The sequence below is a fragment of the Orycteropus afer genome, unplaced genomic scaffold (assembly GCF_000298275.1).
Source record: "Orycteropus afer afer isolate SDZICR_OR568_19922 unplaced genomic scaffold, OryAfe1.0 scaffold00064, whole genome shotgun sequence".
In the NCBI taxonomy this organism is placed as follows: Eukaryota; Metazoa; Chordata; class Mammalia; order Tubulidentata; family Orycteropodidae; genus Orycteropus; species Orycteropus afer.
The window spans coordinates 7,410,431-7,421,988 of record NW_006921651.1 but is presented as its reverse complement, the minus strand read 5'-3'; the positions used below and the strand labels follow the sequence as shown (position 1 = coordinate 7,421,988).

At 43.1% G+C, this 11,558-nt stretch overlaps 1 pseudogene; it reads left to right on the top strand.

Annotated features, from left to right (window-relative positions):
- The first annotated feature begins 10,111 nt into the window (after nucleotides 1-10,111).
- LOC103196270 lies at nucleotides 10,112-11,243 on the top strand (annotated as a pseudogene).
- The last annotated feature ends 315 nt before the right edge of the window (nucleotides 11,244-11,558 follow it).

Genomic DNA, 11,558 nt, shown 5'->3' with positions numbered 1-11,558 from the left:
AAATGAGGCTTCAGGAGTTGACAAAATACTCATTGAGATGTTTCAACAAATGGATGCTGTGCTGGAGGCATTTACTCATCTACGCCAAGTGATTTGGAAGACAGCTACCTGGCCAACTGACTGGGAAAGATCCATATTTGTACCCATTTCAAAGAATGATGATCCAACAGTATGTGGAAATTATCACACAATATCATTAATATCACAAGCAAGTAAAATTTTGTTGAAGATAATTTAAAAATGATTGCAGCAGTACATTGATAGGGAAGGAGCTCTGGTAGCATAGTGTCTAAGACACTTGACTGCTAACCAGAAGGCTGGCAATTCAAACCCACCAGCCACTCCTCAGAAGGAAGATGGAGCAATCTACTTCCATAATGATACTGCCTCAGAAATCCAAGGAGGGGTCATTATGAGTCAAGTCTGACTCGATGGCACATAACAACAACAACATTGATAGGGAACTTCCAGAAATGCAAGCTGCATTCAGAAGAGGATGTGGAACAAGGGACATCATTGCTGATGTCAGATGGATCTTGGCTGAAAGCAAAGAATACCAGAAAGATGTTTACTTGTGTTTTATTGACTATGCTAAGGCATTTGATTGTGTGGATCATGACAAATTATGGATAACATTGAGAAGAATGGGAATTCCCGAGCACTTGATTGTACTCATAAGGAATCTGTATCTAGACCAGGAAGCTGTCGTTCAAACAGAACAAGGGGATACTGCATGATTTAAAATCAGGAAGGGTGTGCATCAGGGATCTATCCTTTCACCATACGTATTCAATCTGCATACTGAGCAAATATATCCAAGAAGCTGGACTGTATGAAGAAGAATGTGGCATCAGGACAGGAGGAACTCATTAACAACCTGCGATATGCACACGACACAACCTTGTTTACTGAAAGTGAAGATGACTCGAAGCACTTACTGTTGTTGTTGTTGTTGTTATGTGCCGTTGAGTTGGACGTGACTCATAGCGACCCCTCCTTGGGTTGCTGAGGCAGTATCACTACAGAAGTAGATTGCCCAACCTTCTGATGAAGATTAAAGACTACAGTCTACACCTCAACATAAAGAAAATGAAAATCCTCACAACTGAACTAATAAGCAGCATCACAATAAATGGAGAAAAGTTTCAAAGATATCATATTACATGGTTTCACAATCAACACCAATGGAAGCAGCAGTCAAGACATCAGATGACGTATCACACTGGGAAAATCTGCTGCAAAAGACCTTTTGAAAGTGCTGAAGAGCAAAGATGTCTCTTTGTAGACTAAGGTGTGCCTAACTCATGCCATGGTATTTTCAATTGCCTCATATGCATGTGAAAGCTGGACAATGAATAAGGAAGACAGAAGAAGAGTTGATGCTTTTTGAGTTGTGGTGTTTTCAAAGAATACTGAAAGTACCATGGACTGCCAGAAGATCTAATACATGTGTCCTGGAAGAAGTACAGCCAGAAAGCTCCTTGGGAGCAAGAATGGTCAGACTTCCTCTCACCTACTTTGGTCATGTTGTCAGAAGTGACCATTCCCTGGAGAAGGACATCAAGCTTGGTAAAGTGGAGGTTCAACAAAAAAGGGGAAGTCCCTCAACAAGATGGATTGACACAGTGGTTGCAACAATGGGCTCAAGTATAGCAAGGATTGTGAGGCTGGTACAGGCCCAGGCTGTGTTTTGTTCTGTTGTGCAAAGGGTCAGTATGAGTTGGAGTCGACTTAACGACACCTAACAACAATAACAGTGTTTTCCCATAGTAAACCATTGTCCCTAGGCTACCTCAAAAGAGAGAAATAAGTTCATTGCATGCTTTTAATTGTTTAAATTATTTACAGAAATAGTATTAAATGTGACCACTGAATGTAGCATTGTTGTAGGAGGATGCAAATCCCTTGAAGTAGCACAGGTGAGGCAATGAAAGCAAATCGTGTTGTGCTATCTTTGACCCTAAGCAGGACTTTTAAAAGATTGTGACAAGAAAGCAACCTCAAAGCCCACAGTGACATCTAGAGTGACCAACAGTTCTAATTTCCTCAGGAGGGTTTGTCCAAAACAGAAAAGTTTCCTGGGATGCAGAATTTTCACTTTAAAACTAGGATGTTGTTGTTGTTGTTGTTTGCCGTCGAGTCGGCCCCGACTCATAGCGACCCCTCCTTGGGTTTCCGAGGCAGTATCACTACGGAAGTAGGATTGCCCAACCTTCCTTCCGAGGAGGGGCTAGTGGGTTTGAACCGCCAGCCTTCTGGTTAGCAGTCAAGTGCCTTAGGCACTATGCTACCAGAGATAGTCCCAAGCAAACTGGCACAAATTGATCACCCTAGGATATTGTGTGATTGAAATTAAACATACATATTTATAAAAATCAAAGCAAGAATGTTTTCTTCTTTAAGTTCTCATTGTTTTGATTTTTTTTGTCTTGATAGTTGAAGCATTTTAATTTTCACATATCATTAAAGGTCAGCATGGGATTTTCATGTTTATCTAAAGGGAACATGGGTTTATTAGACTTTAGGGATACTGTGTTGTAATGGAATTATGGAGTGATGGAATGAGCCTTGGGTGAGGAATCCAGAGCTGGGAGTCCACCTCTTGGGTTTGAGATAACATTTTTTTACATGAACATTACTTTTGAGAAGCATGTGGTACCACACGAATGCAACATGCTTATAATTATTGGTGGAAGAAAAGGAGGGAGTACAAGCTCAGATAATTTCTACAACCTGGGCCAAGAACCAGAGCCTGGTTGGTGCCAGTGATTTCAGAAATGAATCCAGTGTCATTGCTTGTGTGAAGGAAGGAGACTGATCCTTTGGATTTGCAGAGTCCTGGAAAATACCTTCTGCAATGAAAACCATCTATTTGCAGCAGGCAGCCTCCAATAAGTAAGTGGATTATTCAGCTTCCTTCATTCAGAACTGACAGGACCCATTAGACAACTTCATAGCTACCAGGAAGGAAGAAGGAGGGATGTGCATGTCAAATCTAGTGCAAATACGGAACATGCTGAATTGGAAGATGGCGAAATAGACTTCTCTCTATGTGTGCTGCAGAGAAAGACCAAATGGAAGTGGTTGGGAGTTGGGAAGATGGCTAAAGATGTGAGATACCCAAAAATTGATTCTGCATGACCCCATAGCCATAATAAGGAGAACCTGGTGGTTTGGGTAGAAGGGAAAGGAGAGGAAAAAAGAAAGAAAGAAAGAAAGAGGTTTGGAAAGGATCCGCTCTTTTTACCTTTGCCAGGATGATACCCTCAAAAAACCTCACTGCTGTTGAGTCTAATCAGACTCAATAAGTCTAGATATTCTCTGAGTGGGTTACCTTAGCCTAGAACCCACTGGCCGTTGTATAATTCTGGAGGTCTATGGACTTTCGGGGGGGGGGGGGCAATGGCATCTTTATTTTCACTAACTCCAGATGAAATGGAATTTTTCCTTCAATTATGAGTGGAGACAATGGGGCACAGTAGTATTAGTCAACCCAAGACTTTGCCACCAATAAAAATCACAGATATTTTAAAATCATATTCTTATGTTGTAGATATCTCAAAATATCAGTTCATCACTATTTATCACTACTTAGAAATATGATAGAAATTGACCTAATGGCAGATCTTATTACTTAATGCATAAAGAGGTAAATATGTTGTTGTCACATCACCTATTTTTATTTTGATAGCTGCATTTCAATGTGATTGGCTTGTTTTGGAATCCTGAGAAGAGCTTTACCAGTCTGCTAAGGGATCTGTCCCTGGGACCCTCTCCTACAGAATATCCCAATACTTTCCACTCCCCCCAGCTCCACTCCCACTCCTTCTCACAAGCAATTAAGGGAAACCCATAGGAATATTGAGATGTTTAAACAAATAGATGCCATGCTGGAGGTACTCACTCGGCTATGCCAGGAGATTTGGAAGACAGCTACCTGGCCAACTGACTAGAAGAGATCCATATTTGTACCCATTCCAAAGAAAGGTGATCCAACAGAATGTGGAAATTATCGAACAATATCATTGATAACAGATGCAAGAAAATCTTACTGAGAATAATTAAAAAACAGTTGCAGCAGTGTATTGACAGGGAACTTCCAGAAATGCAAGCTGGATTGACAAAGGGATGTGGAGCGAGGGATATCATAGCTGATGTCAGATGGATCTTGGCTGAAAGCAAAGAATACCAGAAAGATGTTTACTTGTGTTTTATTGACTATGCAAAGGCATTTGATTGTGTGGATCATAACACATTGTGGATAACATTGAGAAAAAAGGGAATTCCAGAACACTTTATTGTACTCATGAGGAACCTGTACATAGACCAGGAGGCTGTCATTTGAACAGAACTAGGGGACACTGCATGGTTTAAAGTCAAGAAGGGAGTGTGTAAGGGTTGGACCCTTTCACCATACTTACTCAATCTGAGCAAATAATCTGAAGAAGAATGTGGCATCAGGATTGGAGGAAGGCTCATTAACAACCTGAGATACGCAGACGACACAACTTTGCTCACTGAAAGTGAGGGTGACTTGGAGCACTTACTGGGGCAGAGACAGGTGAGATGGAGGAAATTCTGTCCTTGGATAATGGGAACCAGGCCCCTTGGCCTCCACCCGGACCTGACTCCTCAGAGACAAGCTTGGACCAGCACAATTTTCTCAGCTTGACTGCAGCAGTAGCCGAGGCATTTGGCTGTGTGTGGTCTTGCTCCAGCTTGTTAGGGCTTGAAAGGGTCGCAGAAGCTGTGCACCCCTTCCCTGGTCTGGACCTCACTGCAGGCCCAAGGCGGGGACCAAGGCTGTGCTGTTTTCATTCCTGGCCATTATTATAAGACAATGCATTTCTTGTCGGTGGCAGTGATTCTTTATTTTTGAAAGAGGTGCTGCTGACAAAAAGGTTTCCACGAACGCCTTCCTTCCACAGTGGGACTTCTGCACACACTGCCCTGTCCACACTCTCCCACTGTGTTTTCAGGGGCACACCCAGGCTGGCAGAGGTCAGCATCCCAAACTGCAGTGCCATTGTCCGTCACCACGTTTGCCACATAAGTACTGCTTGTGCTATTATTTCCTTAATATTTTGCTTTAAATAGACTCCCATTTTTTTCTTAATACATTAATGTTGATAGGGACTTTATATCAGACATAAATGTGAAATTACAGGCCTAATGAACTACATTTTTCCTAATACACATTAAAACAAGTACTGCCAGTTGTTGCCAGTTGCCTCCAGCCTGCTCTGACTCACGGCGACCCCCTGGACGGCAGCATAGAGCTGTGCTCCTTAGGGTTTCCAGTGGCTGTTGTTTCAGAAATTGATCACCAGACCTTACTTCTGAGGAACCTGTGGGTAAACTCAAAGCTTCAACCTTTTGGTTAGCAGCTAACTATGTTAACCATTTGTACCACTCAGGGATTCCACAGAAGAATTAAACATCTTTAAAGTTTTCCACAAGATCCTGATAGAGTGAGGACAATGTGGATCAAAACTCAAAATCACAAAAAAGACCACATTTACTGGTCTGATCCAGCCTAGTGAGACCACTGAGACTATGGCCCCTAGTTACCCTTCAAGTCTGGAATTGAACTTACTTCCATGGCTTCCAGCCAAACAATAGACAGGCATATAGGGTGAACATTTACGTCAGGTAGATACACTCCTTAGAACAATCCATCATGGGAGAACAGAAGGGCAGTGTTTGCACAGGGAAACAGCTCAGGGACAGGAATGCACAGGAAAAAAGAATGCAGGGAAGATATAACTGCAGGGAGGAAGGGTGAAGAGAGCTGTTACACTGTGGGGAATGGTAGTCAATGTCATGAAATAAAATGTGTGTGAACTGCTATATGGAAAATGAATTTGGTCTGTGAACTTTCACCCAAATCACAATAAAAATTTTTTGAAATAAAGTTTTCCATGGATCATCTAAAATCACCGGGCGTACTGAGACCATACGGCAGGAATCCCCAGCAACGTCTGTAAACTCTTTTGGACCACTCGTGTTGGCACCTCTGGTCCTGTCACTGTTGACTTCTCTCAGTCCTAGTCTGTGCCTTGTGGGCAAGTGTGGCAAGAAAGATCAGGTCTGTCCCAGCTGGAGGCCCCACCCTGGGAATGATGAGTCTCATGGTGAGGCACCTTGTTCCCTCAAACAACAAAACATAATTACTTACAGTTCTACTAGATGGTGCCCGGCTACCAATGTCAACCACTCAGAGAGGGATCTATGTAAGAGACTCTGGATAGAGAGGGAGAACAATGTAGTCCAAAACTCAAAATCATTTTGGGGGAAAAAAGGGTGGGGGAGACCAGGTTTGCTTGTCTGATAGAGCCTGGTGGAACCACTGAGACTATGGCCCCTAGCTGCCCTTTAGGTCTGGAACTGAACCCACGCCTGTGGCTTCCAGCCAAACAAAAGACAGGCATATGAGTTGAACATTTACCTGAGGTAGATACACTCCTTGGAGAAAACAATCATGGGAGAAAGAAGGGCTGCTTATGCACAGGGAGACAGCTCAGGGGGCAGGAGTGCATGGAGGGATGGACACAGGGAAGAGGTGACTGTCGGGAGGAAGTGGGAGGGGAGCTGTTGCATTGGGGTAAATGGTAGTCAATGTCATGAGACAACGTGTGTGTGTGAACTGCTGTATGGAAAGTGAATTTGCTCTGTAAACTTTCACCCAAAATCACAACAAAACAAAACAAACAAACAAACAAACAAAGCCCATAGTCACAGTCCTAGAGGCTACAAGTCCAAAATCAAAGGGTCGGCAGGGCTGCTCCCTTCTGGAGGCTCCAGGGAGAATCCCATCCATGCCTTTCTCCTAGTGTCTGGTTGTTGCTGGCAATCTTGGCATTCCCTGGCTTAGAGTTTCATCACCGCAGTCTGTACTTCCATCGTCACATGGTGTTCTCCATGTCTCTCTGTGTGTCTCTTCTCCTTTTCTTGTGAAAAAGCCAGACACATTGCATTAGAGCTAACTCTAACCCAGTATGATCTCATCTTAATGACATCTTCAAAAAAGCCTATTTCCAAAGAAGATCTTGTTTTGAAATTCCAGATGTACATGGATTTTGAGGGAGCACTCTTCAACCCACTACACTCAGTCCCAGGAGCCGTGTTTCAAGTGCTCTCTGTGGCTAGTGGCTACCAGAATATTTCATACAGAGAATTCTGTTGCCTTTTAAAGTATGGCCCACAGACCAGCAGCATCACTGGGAACTTGTTAGAGATGCAACATCTCAGCCCCATGCCCAACCTCCCAAATCAGAACCTGAATTTTAACAAAATTTAACAATATCTCTAGGGGTTTCATTAAAGTTTCTGAAGTACTGCTCTAAACCATTCGTTCCCTTCATTCTCTGAAACTAACATTTATTAAATGCCTGGTACATGCTAGGTGCAAGCCATGATGGAAATTGAACAACGGAAAACACAGACAACGAGGCCTAGCATTCTAGCTGGAGGAAACAGACATAAGGCAGAGAAATAAGCAAAATCATTTCAGAATCAAAGAAACAATACAGGAGAATGGGCTAGAAGGGCACTGTGAGGTGGGGCTGCTACTTTGAATTGGAAGGTCGTAGACTGGAACAGTAGAGAACAGAGGGCCCTTGAGACTCTATCACTGTGAGACACACTGTAAACCTAGAACCAGGCCTGTCCCCTGAGATCATCTTTTAGCAAAATAGCAAAGTGGCACATGAAATAAAGGCTATTACCCATAATAAGGTAAGATCACTCTCCCTACTTGAAAACCATCAGTATGAGACCAAAAGTTCATCAATTTCTCAAAAGCAAAGGTTGAAAGATAGTGAACAGAGAAACTAGATATTGGAAAGGGAGCAAATAGTACATAATTAAAAAGAATCTTGGTACATTGTGTTAACTATATCTAATGTCACTGAACAATTTGTGTGGGAATTGTCAAATAGGAACCTAACTTGCTATGTAAACTTATACCAAAAATTCAATAAATATTATTTTTTTTTAAGAAAAATGGGAGTGAAAAGTGTTGGTCAGAGAGCATCTGTATTTATTTGAGTGAAGTCTGAATGACAAGGAGACGCCTGGGAAGATGTGGAGTCGGTGTGTTCTGAGCAGGTTTGACAGCAAGCACAAATGTCCTGAAAGTAAGTTGCTGGGTTTAGCAAATAATAATACAGGATGCCCAGTTACATTTCAATTTCAGCTAAATCATGAATACATTTTTAGTATATGTATGTTCCAAGTATTGCATGAGATGTAGTTATCCTAAAAAAAATTGTTTGCGGTTTAACTGAAATGGAAATTTGACTGTGAGTGTCCTTTGTTTTATCTGGCAACCCTACCTAAAGCAGGACCAAGGTAGGAGGAGCTGAAAAGGCACCATGAGAAGCAGTGTGGCTGAAGCAGTCAAAGAGCAGGGGTATGGGGAGAAATACCAACCAACCAACCAACCAACCAACAAAACAAACCCATTACTGTCAAATCAATAGCAGGGACCAAATCTTACGCTACAGAAAAGCAAGTTTTAAAAACCAAAATGGTCGCCAAAAGATTGTACTGACCGCTGCTGTTTCTTCCTCTTGATGAAGTCATTGGTTTTACCTTCCTGTAGCCTATGTTTTCTGGGAAGGGCTCCTTGGAAGATGAACAATTGTCTGGGCCGTCCCGCCTGGGTGGTGCTTGGGGAAACCTCGGACCACTGGTTGACCTGCCTGAACATAGCGTGCAGTATACATTGTTTGGTCTGAGCTTTTAAGTGCTTTTTCCCTGTTTTTTGTTTAATTCCTGCGCTTTTGTATGTGATCCCCTATAAATCTTCCTCTCCTTAAGGACTATGTTTGACAACTTCATTTCCCCCCAACTGAGACGTTTCCCCTGCCAAGGCTCAAAAAAGACTAATTACCCTAAACTAAGTATTGGAGCCACCCTCCGGCTCACATAGTCCCAGTCATATTCATAGAAGGATGCAATGAGAATATGCAGCGCACAGGAGCAGCGACGCTCTCGAAGGCCAACTAGATTCCTGTCGGAAAATAAACTCCTGACCCTTCAGTGATGGATGTGTGGAACCTCACAGTAGAGGAGGCCATAGAAGTTATTCTATTCAAACCCTTTAGTTCACGTCTGAAGAAAGAGGCCCAGAAAGGACTGTGATTTCTCTAAGACCACTGTATTAGTTTCCCATGGCTGCCGTAACAAAGTCTACAAACTGCGTGGCTTAAAGCAGCAGAAACCTATTCTTTCACAGTTTTGGAGGCTAGACGCCTGAAATCAAGGTGTCGGCATGGTCAGTTGCTTCTGGAGGCTCTGAGAGAGAAACCATCTCATACTTCTTTCCTAGCTTCTGGTGGTTGTTAACAGTCTTTGGTCTTTCTTGGCTTGTAGCTTCATCACTCCAATCCCTGCCTCTGTCTTTACATGGCCATCTTCCCTGTGTGTCTGTGTCTCTGGGTCCAAATGTCCCTTTTCTGATAAGGATAGCAGTTATATTGGATTTAGAGTCTATGTTCAGTCAGTATGATCTCATCTTAACTTGATTGTATGTGCAAAGACTATATCAAATGGGGTTCAAGGTTTCAAGTCAACATGACTTTTTGAGGGACACTATTTAACCCAGTGCAGCCACAGAATTGATGGTAGGACTCTTTCCATCCAAGATGATTCGGTGCAGGGTTAGGGGAGTGGGAAGGCAGCAGAATATCAGCTGACACTCTGAAGGGCTTTAACACGTACACAGCGCTTTCCTGCAATATCTCATTCAAGGTAGGTACAGTTTCCATTTTGCCGGTGGAGAACCTGGAGCCCAGAGAGGTTAAGTGACTTGTCCAAGGTCACAGAGCTATTAAGTGTCAGAACAAGGAGTCAATACCAGCTCTTCAGGCTCCTTGGTCTAGTGTCCCTTCCACCATAATCTGGAAAAGATGGTCAAAGAGTAGAGGCAGGTGCAAGAGAAATGTGATCAGAGATCAAAGACCAGCAGGTGCAAGAGAAAAGTGGCCTGAGAAGTTGGGAAGAGGCCTGCCTCCTTGCAGCCACATTGGCCATTGTTCATGCATAATCTCATTCAGTTACCACATCAAACTTAAAAAGGTTTAGGGGTAGCCTTCGTGCTGGGAAGATGGCATGGGGTGCGCTAGTGCTGGTTGTTCTGCCAAGGCCGGCATCCCGGAAACTGCTCTGAAATTATTGGGAGCAGCTGTAGCAGAAACTTCTGCAGAGCCCACCCACTTTCCCAGCCCTCCTTGGGGACCAGCATTAGCAATCCAGGGGCCAGCTGTATTTGCAGAACCAGCAAATGATACCAGTAGAAGTAAAGAGATTTCCAGCCTTTTGGATACTATCTTTGGGATGACAGCTCCTAAAAACAGACACAGCATTGAAGTTAATCAGTATAAGAGAAGAAGGTCTCAGATGCTTATTAAAGGTAAGCATAAAATATACATTTGTCCTGAATGTGGTCACCTGAAATAGAAATACATCCTTTGTGGCTGTTGCTGTGAGAAGGTGTGCAAGGACACTCAGAAATCAGAAGACAGATAGGAAAAGCAAAAGGGGGTTGTTCTGGTTCCCTAGTGCCACTCTGACAAGAAATATATACCACAAATGGGGTGGCCTTAACAAACAGGAGTTTATTCTTACAATTTGGAGGCTTTAAGTCCAAGTTTAAAGTGCCAGGCTCTAGGGGCTGGGTGAAAGCCCCTTAACCTTGGGGTCCAGCTCTGCCTCCTGCTCCTGGCCCACTGGAGCTAGAGGCATTTCTTCACTCAGCTGCTAGCTACTGAGGCTGAGAAGCCCCAAGGTTGACAAGTCAAAAGGCACAGTCCTGATGTTACCAAACCACACGGCAGGCCATTAACTTAAGTCCATTTTAAGTCCCAAGGTCAGCAGAGCATAGCAGGCTGCTAAGCAACGACATGGCTACTAGCCTGTCATAGGCTAGAGACCGTTCCCCAAGGCTTCTCCTTATATCCAGGAAGCAGACCACATCACAAAGACAGCTACTCAGCTGCTCACAGTAGATTCCGCCATGGAGTTGATTACCAGTCTCATCATGGGGCTGCCCAGCCACTCAACCAGGCCCAGCCAAGTTGACACACAAACTGAACAGGGGTCCTTTTAAGGCTCTTTATAAGGCTCCTACCACAGAGACCATGGTTTTTTACAAGGGAGAGACACCAGCTGAACAGGATCAGGGCAAGAGGATCATTGAACGAGACAGGAAGTGACCATCCTGGTTCACCCAGAATTGATACCACAGATGTTTAAAGAGGATAATGTCACAAAAATATTTCTTCTGAAAGATGAAGATTCTTTGTTTTTATGTTGCTGTATACTTGTTAATGTTTTAAAATCATCAATATAGTTGAAATCATTCTTTAGAAGGAGTTTTATGGGGAATAATTTGAAGGATGTATCATGAATAAACTATAAATGTTTGTGCAGAGTCCATAAGGCTTTAAGTAAACATAAAACTTCCAGAACAGAACAATAAAATAAATCATTTAAAATTCATCACATGGAAGAAAAAAAGAAAGTTTACCCAAGAGGACCTGAGGCTTGGCGAG